Source organism: Geotrypetes seraphini, chromosome 2 (assembly GCF_902459505.1).
Source record: "Geotrypetes seraphini chromosome 2, aGeoSer1.1, whole genome shotgun sequence".
In the NCBI taxonomy this organism is placed as follows: Eukaryota; Metazoa; Chordata; class Amphibia; order Gymnophiona; family Dermophiidae; genus Geotrypetes; species Geotrypetes seraphini.
The window spans coordinates 346,021,738-346,036,850 of NC_047085.1; the positions used below are offsets into that span (position 1 = coordinate 346,021,738).

The window sequence follows — 15,113 nt, forward strand, 5'->3', positions numbered from 1 at the left end:
TGAGATTCATGGTATGTGTTTTATTTTCCCATTGCAGCTCCTTGTGACTCTGGGCAAGTCGATTAACCCTTCACTGTCCAGAGTCACAAGGAGCTGCAAGGGGGAGGGGGGGGGCGAAACATATCTTTAATCGCATAATTGTGATTACAAATTTTTATTGAAATGCAGACCTAAAATCATTAAAGAAAAAAAGTAATGAAAATATAAGACATACAAATCACAAACTGAAAAATTACAAATTAAAGAATCTAAAACAGCATGCAGAATGACTATAAGCAGCCTTACAGTTTTCAGAGCCTACTTCAGAAAAGCAAGCCTAATTTCAAACACACTCACCACAGTGTTTAAAAACTGATCTGGTTGTATATATTTCTAAACTTTCATTTGAAAAATTAAAAACTAGAGGATGTACCAGCACACCTGCACGATTTCCATATCGACTTGGAATATTGTGCTGCATTTTCCATGTATCCATTGTTTTATGGAAAAGCTCTGGTAAATTTTTCATAGATACTCTACAGTGATCCAAATTGTTTCTACAATTTATTGTCACACGTTGTCATACTTCACAGTAATAAATCTGTCTGCAGACCTGACACACTCACACTATAGAACGTCATATAAACCATGTCACAGCTTGCTTGTCCTTAATCCCTTAGGCATTCATTCTGATTGTAAATCAACATGTAGCCTCCTAAATCAGAAGAAACACTGCAGAGAACTCAAAGTCTCACCTTGATAGTCTCTAGTGACTTCCTTCTTCACATATAAATCACTGAGAGGTTTGTTTATTAACAGTTACAGCACACTGAAAGCAGCCAGTGTGGTAAATACATCATGCTGTTTAGTGTGGGATTTGGGCAGGTTAAGGGTGCTGTCAGCACTGATAGCATATGGTATGTTACCACACTTTATTGCAACTGCCCTTGATGCCATCTCAATAGGCAGTTTGTAGTCCAAAAAAAACCCCTCAACCCCTCCCCCCCACTTTGTTATCCCAATGCTCTCAAAGTCCTGACTCTTGTTCTGATCCCAAGTAAAAGCCCCTAAGACCTTCCTAATCTGATCCCCACCCTCTGAGTGAAATAACTCAAGTTAGGCATTGCTACAGGGCAACCTAAGGTGACAAGAGCCACCCCTTTGCTATCCTAGCCAGAACAGTGCAACTTCCTGGGAAAGTCTAGCATCACTTCCTTACCATCCTCCTCCTTTATCCCTCAAATCTGGCAACTAGATCAGGCCTTCCTTGGGCCAGCCCCAGGGTCCTTCCCTTTCTTTAAAACTTTATTTCTTTATTGAATTTTCACCTTCAATTCACAAGAATAATCTTGTTCCATGCAACACAGAGAAAGAAACAATTTTACCAATTATACAAAACTTATTCAAAGTTATCCCCTCCTTAGACCACAGTGTGGTAATCAGATAATATTGGAGACATTAAATTAAAAATAAGTTCAAAGAAAAAGCTTAGTGTGACATGGCTACTATCTAATTATGATCCATTCTAAATCAGTCCTTAATGATCTTTTTGATTTTTAGGAACTCCTTCAAATGGTCTGGAGAAAAAAATGTATACTTAATTCCCAAATATCTCACCAGACATTTACAGGGGTAAGCTAATAGGAATGTAGCCCTCAATTTAAGAGTTTCTTGACGTAGTGAAAGGAAATCTTTCCGTCGCTCTTGAGTAACTTTTGAAACGTCTGGATAAATCCAGATCTGTTGTTCTCCAAATAGTTTTTGGGAATTCTTAAAATATAATCTTAGACCATATTTAAATCTTGCTCAAAAACAAAAGATGTTAGAAGCGTAGCTCTTTCAGTGTCTGCGTTCAAAGTTTGTTTCAAAACAGCAGTAACATTACCAAAATCAGTCTGTTTCTCTCATCCATTATTTTTCCTCCGTTTCTCTTTGAGGAATCTTTTTATTCGGCAGATAATAAATCTTGTTTAAAGAAGAAATATTGTCAGGGGAAATTCCAAAATTCTCAATTAGGTATTTTTTGAAAAAAATCTATAGGCGGAGTTCTAGGTAAAATTGGGAAATTCAAAATATGAAGATTTAATCTCCTGTTATAATTTTCAATTTGTTCTAATTTTTTATATATAGAGGAATTATCTTTGATTGTTGCTATTTTAAACAGTTGCAGCTGCTTTATATCATCCTGTATCTGTTTGGTTTGGTTTGAGAAATCCATTTTAACTGTCAATAGTTTTAGTAAGGGTATAAATCTTAGAGTTAATGTCTGTTACCTCCTCAGTGGTTTTGGCCATAGTAATCTCCAGCCGTTGTAGGAGCAACCAAATGTCTCCTAAGGATGCCTCCGTGGGAGAAGGATTAGTTCCCTCTCTCTCTGTTGATGCTGGTGTTAGTTTCTTCAGATGTCCTGCGATTACTAGCTCAGCGCCCTCGCCAGGAAGCCCCGTTGATTCCCTTCCAGGTTCGTGGATCTCCCGCAGCTGAGCCCCGACAGAAGCTGGACACACGGGGGTAGTTGGAGCCAGAGGGGATAAAGATATTTTGATCCCCAAAAGGGGAAAAGGCTCTCCACCGCCTTCCCCCAAAGCCGGGTCATTTCCTCCGGGAACTTGAGTAGACGTCGGCAGAGCCATGAAGAAGCGGTCGACGGTTTGCTGGATGGGTGTTGAAGAAAGGGCCGGCGAAGGTACAGCCCTTATCACCCCCTTCCTCTTTGAATGCGGCATCGAGACGATAGCAAGAGGTAAAATGTTGCAATGGAAAGCGCCTGCAATCATCAGTTCTTTCACACCGCTTTGTAGCGATTCTCACACCGCCGCCATCTTGTCACGCACCCCCCCCCCCGGATCTTTCCCTTTGTCGCAACTTCCTTTTGATTAATGGGCAGGACTTGGAGGAGGGAAAGCCTCAGGGCAGCCAGGGGAAGGCCTGTTCTAATCGCTGCCAGCAACTACCACAAGTTTATAAACTTGCAGCTGAGGGGAGAGAGGCCAGAGCAGAGGAGTAAGAAAAGAGGAAGAAAGTAGGGAAAGAAATTGGATCAGTGAGAGGAAATGGAGGTGAACAATGTACCCACAGTGGGAAAGGAAGAGGAGAGACATGCTCCAATATAGAATTTTGTTATATCTTTAGTATTTTAATAATTGTTTACTCAGGCACTTTAGCTAGATTGTGAGCCTTCGGGATAGATAGGGAAGGCCTAAGTACCTATTTTTATTTTATTGTAAACCACTTAAATCTGTAATATGCTTAAGTGGGATATCAAATGTTAATAAAAAAACACATGAATGGAAGTGAAGGGAAACAGGGAGATCCAGGAAATTACCGACCGGTAAGCCTCACTTTGGTGCTGAGCAAAATAGTAGAAACGATTATTAAAAATAAAATTGTGGAACACGTAGACAAATCTGATTTAATGAGACGGAGTCAGAATGGGTTCAGCCGAGGGAGATCTTGCCTCACAAATTTGCTTGACTTCTTTGAAGATGTGAATAAACATGTGGATAAAGGTAAGCCGGCTGATATAATGTATCTAGATTTTCAGAAAGCTTTTCAGATTTTCAGAAAGCTTTCAGAGGCTCCTGAGAAAATTAAAGTGTCATGGGATAGGTGGCAAAGTTCAGCTGTGGATTAGGAATTGGTTATCGGATAGAAAACAGAGGGTAGGGTTAAATGGTCATTTTTCTCAATGGAGGAGAATAAACAGTAGAGTGCCGCAGGGGTCTGTACTGGGACTGGTGCTATTTAACTTATAAATGCTCTAGAAATTGGAACGATAAGTGAGGTGATTAAATTTGCAGATGACACTAAACTGTTCAAAGTTGTTGAAACGCATGCGGATTGTGAAAAATTGCAGGTGGACCTTAGGAAATTGGAAGACTGGGTGTCCAAATGACAGATGAAATTTAATGTGGCCAAATGCAAAGTGATGCATATTGAGATGAATAACCTGAATCACAGTTACTGGATGCTAGGATCCACTTTGGGGGTTAGCGCCCAAGAAAAGGATCTGGGTATCATGATGAAACCTTCCGCCCAATGTGCAGCAGCGGCCAAAAAAGCAAAAAGGACACTAGGAATTTTAAAAAAGAGATGGTTAACAAGACTAAGAATGTTATAATGCCCCTGTATCGCTCCATGGTGCGACCTCATCTGGAGTATTGCGTTCAATTCTGGCGCTAAAAAAGGTTCAAAGAAGAGTGACCAAGATGGTAAAGGGGATGGAACTCCTCTCGTATGAGGAAAGACTAAAACGGTTAGGGCTTTTCAGCTTGGAAAAGAGACGGCTGAGGGGAGATATGATTGAAGTCTACAAAATCCTGAGTGGAGTTGAACGGGTACAAGTGGATCGATTTTTCACTCCGTCAAAAATTACAAAGACTAGGGGACACTTGATGAAGTTACAGGAAAATACTTTTAAAACCTGTTATTTTAAAAAATCTGTTATTGAGAAAGACATGGGGGAAGCCCTGCTTGCTCTGTATTGGTAGCATGGAATGTTGCTCTCTTTGGGTTTTAGCCAGGTACTAGTGACCTGGATTGGCCACCATGAGAATGGGCTACTGGGCTTGATGGACCATTGGTGTGACCCAGTAAGGCTATTCTTATGTTCTTATGAAATGTTTCAGATGAAGGAAAGAAAAGATGGGGAGGGGATGCTGCTCATTAAGAGAAGGGAACAGTTAAGTGGAAATGCTGCACATGGATAAAGGGGAAGGGAGATGAAAGATCAATGGAAAATATAGACAGACATAAGGAAGGAGGTAAGAAAAAATAACAGCAAATGGACAGGAGGCCCTAGAAACAGAGATAAGGAAGCAGAAGCAGAGACTGGAAACAAGATGATTAGAATAATAAAATCACCAGACAACAAAGGTAGGAAAAATGATTTTCAGTTTAGTGCTTGAATTATGTCAGTATTGAGAATTTACATCTGTCAGTTTTATTTTGCACTGTACAAGAGGACATGCATTTCTTTTACTGTGGTGTTGCACAACATGCAGAGTTTGGTATCTCTAGTTTTTGTCTGCGTATTTTTTTGTGATCCACCATTTTGTATCTGGTGAGAGTCATGTTGTGCATCTGTGACTGGGGTGAAGAATTCTGCTAAGATGTGTAGGAATCTGTAACAGTCCAGCTTGATTCAGTTTCCCAACAGCAGGTATATTGGTGTTCTAGGGCCCAGTGTAATATAGTATTGTCTATTCATAGTTTGGTTAGGGCTCCTATATAGGCTTTGAGTGTGTTTTTACAGAGTTTTGTATTACTGTGCAAAGTATCAAGCCTGTTTGAAAATAAAAAATGTACAGGACCAATGGTCTCCTCATCCAGAAGAGTCACCTGTACACACAAAATCCCATCTGCTTTAAACAGTGTCTAATGATGAAAGGAGCGTTTGCTCTTCCTGAGGTCATAATCACCATCTGAATATTTTTTTGGATGGCGAGTTGTAAGGGGGAAGGCTTCATTGTTAAGGAATATGGAGTCTTTAAAACAAAACTGGAGCTTCAGAGTTAATACTGACATTCTAACCAATTCTATAGAGAATCCAAACTCCATGCTCACATAGCATTAATTCAACAAATTCTTCTAACAATTCTAATGGTGATTTTACTGGGTAGAAATATAGAAACATGATGGCAGATAAAGGACAAATGACCCATCCAGTCTGCCCTTCCTCAGAATCCGCTATCTCCTCCTCTCCCTAAGAGATCTCACGTGCCTGTTCCATCCTTTTTTGAATTCAGACACAGTTTTTCTCTCACCTCTTATCATAGTAACATAGTAAATGAAGGCAGATTAAGACATGAACAGTCTATCCAATCTGCCGATAAATTATACCCATTAAAACATACATGATTAAATTAATTTGTCTCTTCTTTGATATTTCTGGGCCTTAGACTGTAAAGTATGGTATTATCCTAGGTTCCAAATGCTGAAGTTGATGTCCAAGCTCACTCCAGCCTATCCAACCATCTCATTGTTTGCAGGATATCTACTGTAAAGTCTGACCACTAACATCCTCATGTTCCAAGTTAGTGGAGTTCCCATTGATGCCCACCCCAGTCCATCCTACACCGCATCACTATATATGGGATACAGACCGTGCATCACTTTATATGGGATACAGACCGTGCAAGTCTGTCCAATACCATCCTTAGTTCTTTAATTTCCACCCTTCATTTCTAATTAGAGATCCTTTATTTTTATCCCACGCTTTTTTGAATTGCATCACTGTTTTCCTCTCCACCACTTCATTTGGGAGGGCATTCTAAGCATCTACCACCCTCTCCGTGAAGAAGAATTTCCTAACATTGCTCCTAAGTCTTCCTCCCTGTAACCTCAAATTATGCTCTCTAGTTTTATCATTTTTTCTTCTATGGAAAAGATTTGGTTCTATATTAATACCTTTCAAGTATTTAAATGCCTGTATCATATCTTCCTTGTCCCTCCTCTCTTTCAGAATATACTTATTTAGATCTTCCAGTCTCTTCTCATACTTCTTTTTGTTCAAATCCCTTACCATTTTCATCGCCTTCCTTTGGACCGTTTCAAATCTTTTTATAACCTTCACCAGATATGGCCTCCAAAACTGAACACAATACTCCAAGTGTGGCCTCACCAATGACCTATACAGGGGCATCAACACCTCCCTTCTTCTGCTGGTTACTCTTCTTTCTATACAGCCAATGCCTTATCACACTGTTTAGATGCCCTTAGATCCTCAGACACAATCACCCCAAGGTCCCTCGCTCCATCTGTGCTTATCAGTCTCTCACCTCCCAGCACATATGGTTCCCTTGGATTTCTACCCCCCAAATGAATCACCCTGCACTTCTTCGCATTGAATTTTAGTTGCCAGATGCTAGACCATTCTTCTAACCTTTGCAGGTTCACTTCATGTTTTCCACTCCCTCCAAGGTATCCACTTTTACAAATCTTGGTATCATCTGCAAAAATGCTATCAGGAGACTATTTCACGCATCTATCACCCTTTCTGTAAAAAAGTATTTCCTTAGATTACTCCTGAGCCTATCATCTCTTAACTTCATCCTATGCCCTCTCATTCCAGAGCTTCCTTAAAAATGAAAGAGACTCGCCTCATGTGTAGTTATTTAAACTTCTATACTACTATTTATCACATATCATCTCTATCATATTTCCCCTCTCTCGTCTTTCCTCCAAAGTATACATATTGAGATCTTTAAGTCTGTCCCCATATGCTTTAAGATGAAGACCACCAACCATTTTAGTAGTCATCCTCTTTATATCTTTTAGAAGGTGCGGTGTCCAGAATTGTACACAATATTCTAAATGAGGTCTCTCTAGAATCTTAAACAGAGACATCAACACCCCCTTTTTCCTACTGGCCATATCTCTCTCTATGTACCCTAGCATCCTTCTAGATTTCGCTGTTGCCTTTTCAATCACATACTATCACACCCAAGTCCCACTCCTCTTTTGTACAAAAAAGTTCTTTACCCCCCTAAACTGTACTGTTCCCTTGGGTTTTTACAGTCCAAATGCATGACCTCACAATTCTTAGCTGACAAATTTTAGACCATGCTTCAAGCTTCGCTAGGTCTATCCTCATGTTATTCACACCATCACGCATGTCTATTCTATTGCAGATTTTGGTATCACCCGCAAAGAGGCAAATCTTACATGACAGCTGAAACTGAGTGAAGGGGGTGGGGGGAGGGTTTCTTCCATACATAGAAGACTGTGGTGTTTTATTGCTAATTTAAAAGTGTGGGAAAGGGGTGTTATGATGTGCAGAAATGTTGCTTTGATTTGGTCCCCCCCCCTCAAATACCTAGCTTGCCCCCCCTGTTGCCACACCAAATATTTATTTCTAGAGAAACCATTGCACTTCAAGGAGTAGTCTTCTGGACAGCCAAAGGGCCCTCTCCCCACAAGGACCATAACCAAACCCTCCCTAAATCCCTGACCCCCTGGGGATTTACCTCAGGGGTATCTCTTGTAGTTTAATGTACAGGGTAGGAGTGGTCCCCCTGCCATTCCTGCTTCATTGTTGCTAAGGTTCATAATGGTGGTACCGATCTGTAATGACAATTACATGGTACTACTACTAGAGGAAAATTTGCTAAATAAGGACAATCATGCCTTGGACACTAAACTACAAGGGATACAACCTGGATAGGTCACAGGAAGCTCAGGTTGTGGTTCTTGTGATAGGGGAGGGGCATATTCATGTAGGGGGTCATCTCTTGGTGAAGCTTCACTTGTGGGAGTGGTGGGAGGATTTGATGTAAGGGTATAGAACAGAGAGGGTGGGCCTTGGTGATAGGGGTAGGAGTTCACTGTGCTTCATGAGTGGTGCCAAGAAGCTACATTACTTTGTACTGGCGTGTAGAACAAGTGCACAACTGGTACCTGTTGATGGATGCAAAGCAGATCTATGTGGTATCTGCCCTGTGTGGTGAATGGCTGTCCTAAAGTTAAGTGGATTACTCTGTCCAGTTAACTGTATTTGAGTATACTCAACAAATACAAATATAAGCTTCATATGAATAAATGGAAGGAGTTAAATGGTTAATTTTACTGTTCACCTGTTTTTTAAGCACATTTTTTTAAAATAAGGGTAAGAGGATGGGACTTATATACTGCTTTTTCTGTGTGGTTACAATCATAGCAGTTTATGTACTTTAATCAGGTGCTTACTTTGTTCCTGGGACAATGAAGTATTAAGTGACTTGTCCAGAGTCACAAGAAGCTGCAGTGGGAATTAAACTCATAACCTCAGAGTGTTGAGGCAGCTTTTCTAACCATTAGGCCATTCCTCCATCTGATGGGGAGGGTCCATCCAAAGGTTTGTTTATCTCTGTATGTATATGTTTGCACATGCATTAACAAACCAATGTACAGGTATAAAGGCAGGAAAAGCCTGGAGCAGAAGTCAGTGGGATAGCAGGGAAGACAGGCTATGTCACCTGAAGATGTGTGGGCAGGGATGAGAAAGTGATTGCTATGAGGACACCAATACCCCCCCCCCCTCCAGCAACAAAAACCCCCTCCAGCAACAAAAATATGAAGGAACCTATTCCAGTGCAATTTCAGTGTCAAAGCAGGGATCCAACCCTTGCCTGCTGGAAGAAAAGGAGAGGAATTGTAGCCCCGATGAAGAATTTTGAAGTCTGCTGACAGAACCCAAGCTGTAGAAGTGATGGTAGAAATGCAAAGTAGTGGAAAGTAAAGGAGACTACAAGGGGAGGAGACAAAAATGAGTGCAAAGAGGGTGGGAGGTTGAGGAAGTGAGTAGAGGAGGTGTAGGAGAGAGTGCAAGGAGTGTGAATAGAAGAGAGAGACAAGTAGGGATAGGAGGTTGAAGAAGTGAGGGTATAGGAGAGAGAGAGAGAGCCTATGGAGAGAGGGAAGAGAACATCTATATGTCAAGTGTTACAAATACATGCTATATGATACACTTCTCCATATTTCTAAAGACCTTATAGCTATATACACCCAGCATGACAGATACCTACAAAGGCACATATATACTTGTACATCCCATACCTCCCTCACACACACCTCATATACACTACCAGCCATTATATATCCATCCTACAGCTCCAGATGCTCTGTATACTTTCTGTGTCTTTTTCCACACAGACATACAGCTGCTTTCTTATTAGAATCTGCTAGGTGTTTTCCTCCTTCTGTCTCTCTCCTGTTTGGGTGGTTCATGGGTTCTGTCCTATTTTGAATTAGTTGACGTTCCTTTTCTTACTTTTCATTTTCTATTTCTAAATGTTTATCAACACAGCTACAATACTACTTTATCCTAAAGCAAAAAAAAAAAAAAAAAAAAAAAATTTCATTTTTTCTACCTTTGTCATTTCTGGTTTCTGCTTTCCTCTTCACTCTCTCCCTTCCATCCAGTGACTGCTCTCCTGCTTTGTCCCTTCCATTCACTGTCCAACCTCTCTCTCCCTTCCATCCAATGTCTGACCTCTCTTTATGCCCCTTCCATAAACTGTCTGCAGCTCCCCCTTCCATCCAGCCTGTGCCCCCTTCTCTCCTTTATATATGATTCATTTCAGCTTTACCCCTCTCAATTTTTCTTTCTGTCTTCACTCCTCCCCCATGCTCTGTCATCTCTCATCTCTCTTTTTCTTCTTTCTCTCCCTACTCCACCCCTGTCTCCTTCCCTTCCATTCCCGCCCATTCATCTGGCATCTCTGTCTCTTTCACTTCATCTCTCCCTCTCATCTTCCTCCCCCATTGTTTAGCATCTCTCACCTCTCCTTTCCTCTCCCCAGGTCTGACATCTGTCTCCTTCCCTTCCATCTTTCTCTCCCTACCCCCACCTATTGTCTGGCATCTTTGTCTCATTCCCTTCCATTTTTCCCTCCCTTCTTCCCCCTCTCCCCAAGGTTTGGCATCTCTCTTCCCCTTGTCCCAGGTCTGGTATCTCTGTCTCTACTATTACTACTACTTCTTATCATTTCTATAGTGCTACTAGACATAGTACATTAAACTATAGTGCTACTAGACATAGTACATTAAACATTCAAGAGACTGTCCCTGATCAGTAGAGCTTACAATCTAATTACAACAGACAAAAAGGACAGGTAGGTGAAACCAAGCCCACACCCAGCCTTGGGCAAGCTTAGGTGTTCCTATGCGTCTCTCTAGACCCGTGAAAACACCTACAGTGTAGGCTGCCTGTCTCGGGTAGGTTTTTTCTAAAAACGTGCAACCCGATTGGCTGGTTTTAGACCGTTGCCTAAAACCAGGATGTCAGTTATAAAATTTGCCCCTTTGTCTCTATCACCAGGGCCATTCCAAGCATTCACCACCCTTTCCATGAAAAAGTATTTTCTGAGATTACTTCTGAATCTATCCTCTTTCATCATCATCCTATGCCCCCTCATTTCAGAGTTCCTTTCAAATGAGAGACTCGCCTCATACATGTTTATGCCACTTAGATATTTAAATGTTTCAATCATATCTTCCCTCTCTTGCCTTTCCTCCAAAGTATACATATTGAGATAGAAACATAGAAATATGATGGCAGATAAAGGCCAAATGGCCCATCTTCAGCATCCACTAACCTTCTCCTTTCCCTAAGAGATACCATGCTTTCTTGAATTTGGGCACAATCTGTCTTCACTGTCTACTGGGAGACTATTCCACACATCTACCACCCTTTCTGTAAAAAGTATTTCCTTAGATTACTCCTGAGCCTATAACCTCTTAACCTCATTCTATGCCCTCTCACTCTGGAGTTTCCTTTAAGTCTGTCCCTGTACGCCTTATGCCAAAGACCACTATCTTTTTGAAAGTGTGGTCTCCAGAACTGTACACAATATTCTAAATGAGGTTTGACCAGAATCTTATTCAGGGGTATGAATACCTCCCGATTCCTATTGGATTCCAAAATGACCAATCAATTAGAAATATTAGCCTGTAAAATTAGCAATAAGGAAATAGAAGATTCCCTTTCTTGTATACTATTTTATGTTCCACTGAAAAGCTGGCCAAAAGCTAGAGAGGACTTCTGCGAATTTGTCCTACATAACTCAATCACTTCATCACATAATCTAATCGCAGGAGACATAAACTTACATCTAGATGAAACAGACAATCCAGAAGCTAAAGACTTTAAAAACTTTCTTTCTTTACTCAATTACAATCTCCCTTCACCCACTCAAACGCATGAAAAAGGCCATCATCTAGATGTGGTAGCGATGTCCACAAAGGAGATCATAAACCCTCCCATCTCTCTCTGGGACGGTACTTGGTGTCATGATATCTGGTCCGACCATTTCACTTATTATTTCAATCTAATTTGGCCTCGGCTAAAATCTAAGACACGCCCACGGACAAAAAAAGAACACCTCACAAGGGGCCATATCAATCCAGAGGATTATTGGTCACAATATGATCTACAAGCGAAGATAGAAGAAGGAGTTGACTTCTATGATCACTGGATGAAAACTAGCACGTCCATCTTAGATAAAATTGCCCCTATACGAAAGAGCAAAAGCTGCTCAAACAAATACAACAAATGGTTTGATGTCGAACTCCTAACAATGAAACAATCAGTAAGACGATTAGAAAGAATCTGGAAAAAATCGGGAAAACTGTCAGACTGAAACATCTGGAGATCCAACATAAAACTCTACAAACAACAGATAAAAGAAAAATGTAAAATTTTTTACTCATCCAAAATTAACTCATCTAATACTAGCTCAAAAGGAGCCAACACAAAAGAACTGTTCAACATAGTTACAAATTTATTCGACACCACACGCCACACTCAACCCATGCACAATATCAAACTACCCTCAGAAAATGATCTAGCACAACATTTCGACTAAAAAAATCAAAAACCTAAGAAATAACTACTCGACAATTGTTGCATACGAACATCAATCAATTGATATACCAAGAAATGAAATACCAGCGGACATGATCTGGCATTCCTTCCACAATTTAGATTGGAATAACTACATCAAATTATATAACAAATACTCTAAATCATACTGTGTCCTGGATTCATGTCCCCCAGAGATTATGAAAGCAGCTCCACTAGACTTTAAATTATCCCTATTGAACTATCTAACCAATAACCTAAACAATGGAAAATTCCTCACCAATAATAGTCATATTATAAAAACCAGAATCCCAAAAAATTGCAAAGAATCAGCAACATCAATAACCAACTATAGACTAGTAGCATCAATTCCATTTATGGTAAAAATCATGGAAGGATTGGTACACACCCAACTAATGGAATATCTCGACCAATTCTCTCTTCTGCATGAAACTCAATCTGGTTTTAGGCCTCTGTTTAGCACTGAGACAGTAATTGAGGCCATTCTGGACAATTTGTGTTACTTGTTCAGTAAGGGCCTTAACGCCCTAATCATGCAATTTGACATGAGTTCTGCCTTTGACTTGGTGGATCATGGAAAACTGTTACAATGCCTAGACGCAATCGGAATCAGAGGAGAGGTACTGAACTGGTTTCAAGGTTTCCTTATATCATGTACCTACCAAGTCCATTTTAATCACGATCTCTCTGACACATGGAGCAATCCATCTGGCGTGCCACAAGGATCACCACTATCCCCTTTCCTCTTCAATGTTTACATGTCCTCATTGGGTGCACAACTGTCCCAGCTGGGGATAAAACTATTTAGCTACGCTGACGACTTCACGATAATTATCCCATTCACCAACTCTGTCTCAGAAGTCATCCCCAAAGCAACAGAAGTACTAAATCGGATGGAGCAATGGATGACTGAATTCAGACTAAAACTAAACTCGGAGAAAATAAAATTTTTCATAGCATCGCCATACCCACTTGACACTAAAGCACCAATCTGCATCAATAACCTTAGTTATCCCATTCAACCCACTATGAAGATATTGGGAGTTACACTGGACCAGAACCTGACCATGAATGACCAGGTAGACTCCTTGATCAGAAAAATCTTTCTCACCCTCTGGAAGCTTCGGTCCATCAAAGCTTACTTCGACGTCTCATCATTTCGAATTCTGGTACAATCCCTTATACTGAGTCAACTCGATTATTGTAACATAGCCTACTTGGCACTCCCCCAGAAGAATATGCGGTGATTGCAACTAGTTCAAAATGCAGCGGTTAGACTACTTTGTGGACTGAAGAAGTTTGATCACGTAACACCTTCCTATCGACTTCTACACTGGCTGCCGATGGAGGCACGTGTGAAATTCAAGTTGGGTTGTTTTTGCTTCAAGGTACTTTATTGCTTAGCCCCTAAATATATAACAGACCGTATCTCTTTCACAACCAACAGACACAAGCGAAGCTCACACCCGAACTTTGTTTCTCCACCGGCTAGAGGTTGTAAATTTAAAAGTCATCACCAACATCTTTTCGCACATCAAACAGCATCATGGGGTAAAGACCTTGAACAATTGCTTGGGCCTACTACCTATGGGGAATTCAGGAAATGCCTAAAAACACATCTGTTCCTGAAATACTTAGGAAACCAACCTGTACAATCTTAGTCCTCAACAAACGATCTCTAGAACTATCAATCACTAAGTCTGTACTTTGTTTATTCCATTCAATCCGTAACATTTCTAATCATTGTAAACCGCATAGAACTTCACGGTCCTGCGGTATATAAATTGTTATTATTATTCCTCTCCCTATGCACCCAAACACCCTTCTAGCTTTCGCCATCGCTTTTTCAACTTGTTTGGCCACCTCAAGATCATTACATACTATTATACCCAAGTCCCGCTCCTCTTTTGTGGACAAATTTTTCATCCCTAAACTGTTCCATTCCCTCGGGTTTTTGCAGCTCACATACATGACCTTGCATTTCTTAGCATTAAATCTTAGAATCCTCCATCACTAAAACTGAATGAATTGCTGTGGTGAAATGAAATATCCAAGATGCTTATGACTCTCTGAAGCATGCAAAGAGAAGGTATGTGCATTTTAAAGCCTGCAGCTTTTCTTTGCAATAAGTCTTCTGCTCATTATCTTTCATACTACAAAAAATATTATCTGTAAAAGCCTCTAGTATCCCCTGGGAGTAACCTACATGGCCAATCTCCTAATGGAAGCACATACCAGATGAACCATCCTATTACTATAAGCTCCAGGACCTTTTTACTACAATTATATTATTCTGTCCCATGATATCTTTGCTACATAGGATTTTTTTTTAATTGGGGAAAACATGAGAGAGATTGTCAAATGACCAGCAGAATGAACCGTGCACAGAATTTAAATGAGACCCTCACAGGGGGGGAAAGAGCACAGGATTCTAGACAGAAGAGAGTGCCTATTATGGTGGTAATTCTCTAACCTTTTCTCTGTAATATTACCTTGCTGACAGTTCAGCTACCTTAAATACTTAATATGGTTGGAATAAAGGCTAGCACAGAATTTAATCTGTTCATGGGAAGCTTGAAAAGACAGAGCAGTGATTCCTGCATCCTGACAGAACAACTGTAACTGTACTTACCACTGAAATAAGTATAACAGGCTTTATTCGCAGTCCTTTATGAACATTTAGCCCACAATAATGAAAAAGAAACTACCCTGCACATATTGTTTGGATTCCTCACAGTGCACAGTGTGAACATGAAGAATAAACTTTAATACC

The 15,113-nt window shown here is 40.5% G+C and overlaps 1 protein-coding gene across 12 annotated transcripts in view; it reads right to left on the bottom strand.

Moving 5' to 3' along the window:
• ARPP21 (cAMP regulated phosphoprotein 21) overlaps positions 1 to 15,113 on the bottom strand; it is a 643,283-nt gene that overhangs the window by 13,759 nt on the left and 614,411 nt on the right. The window lies entirely within an intron of this gene.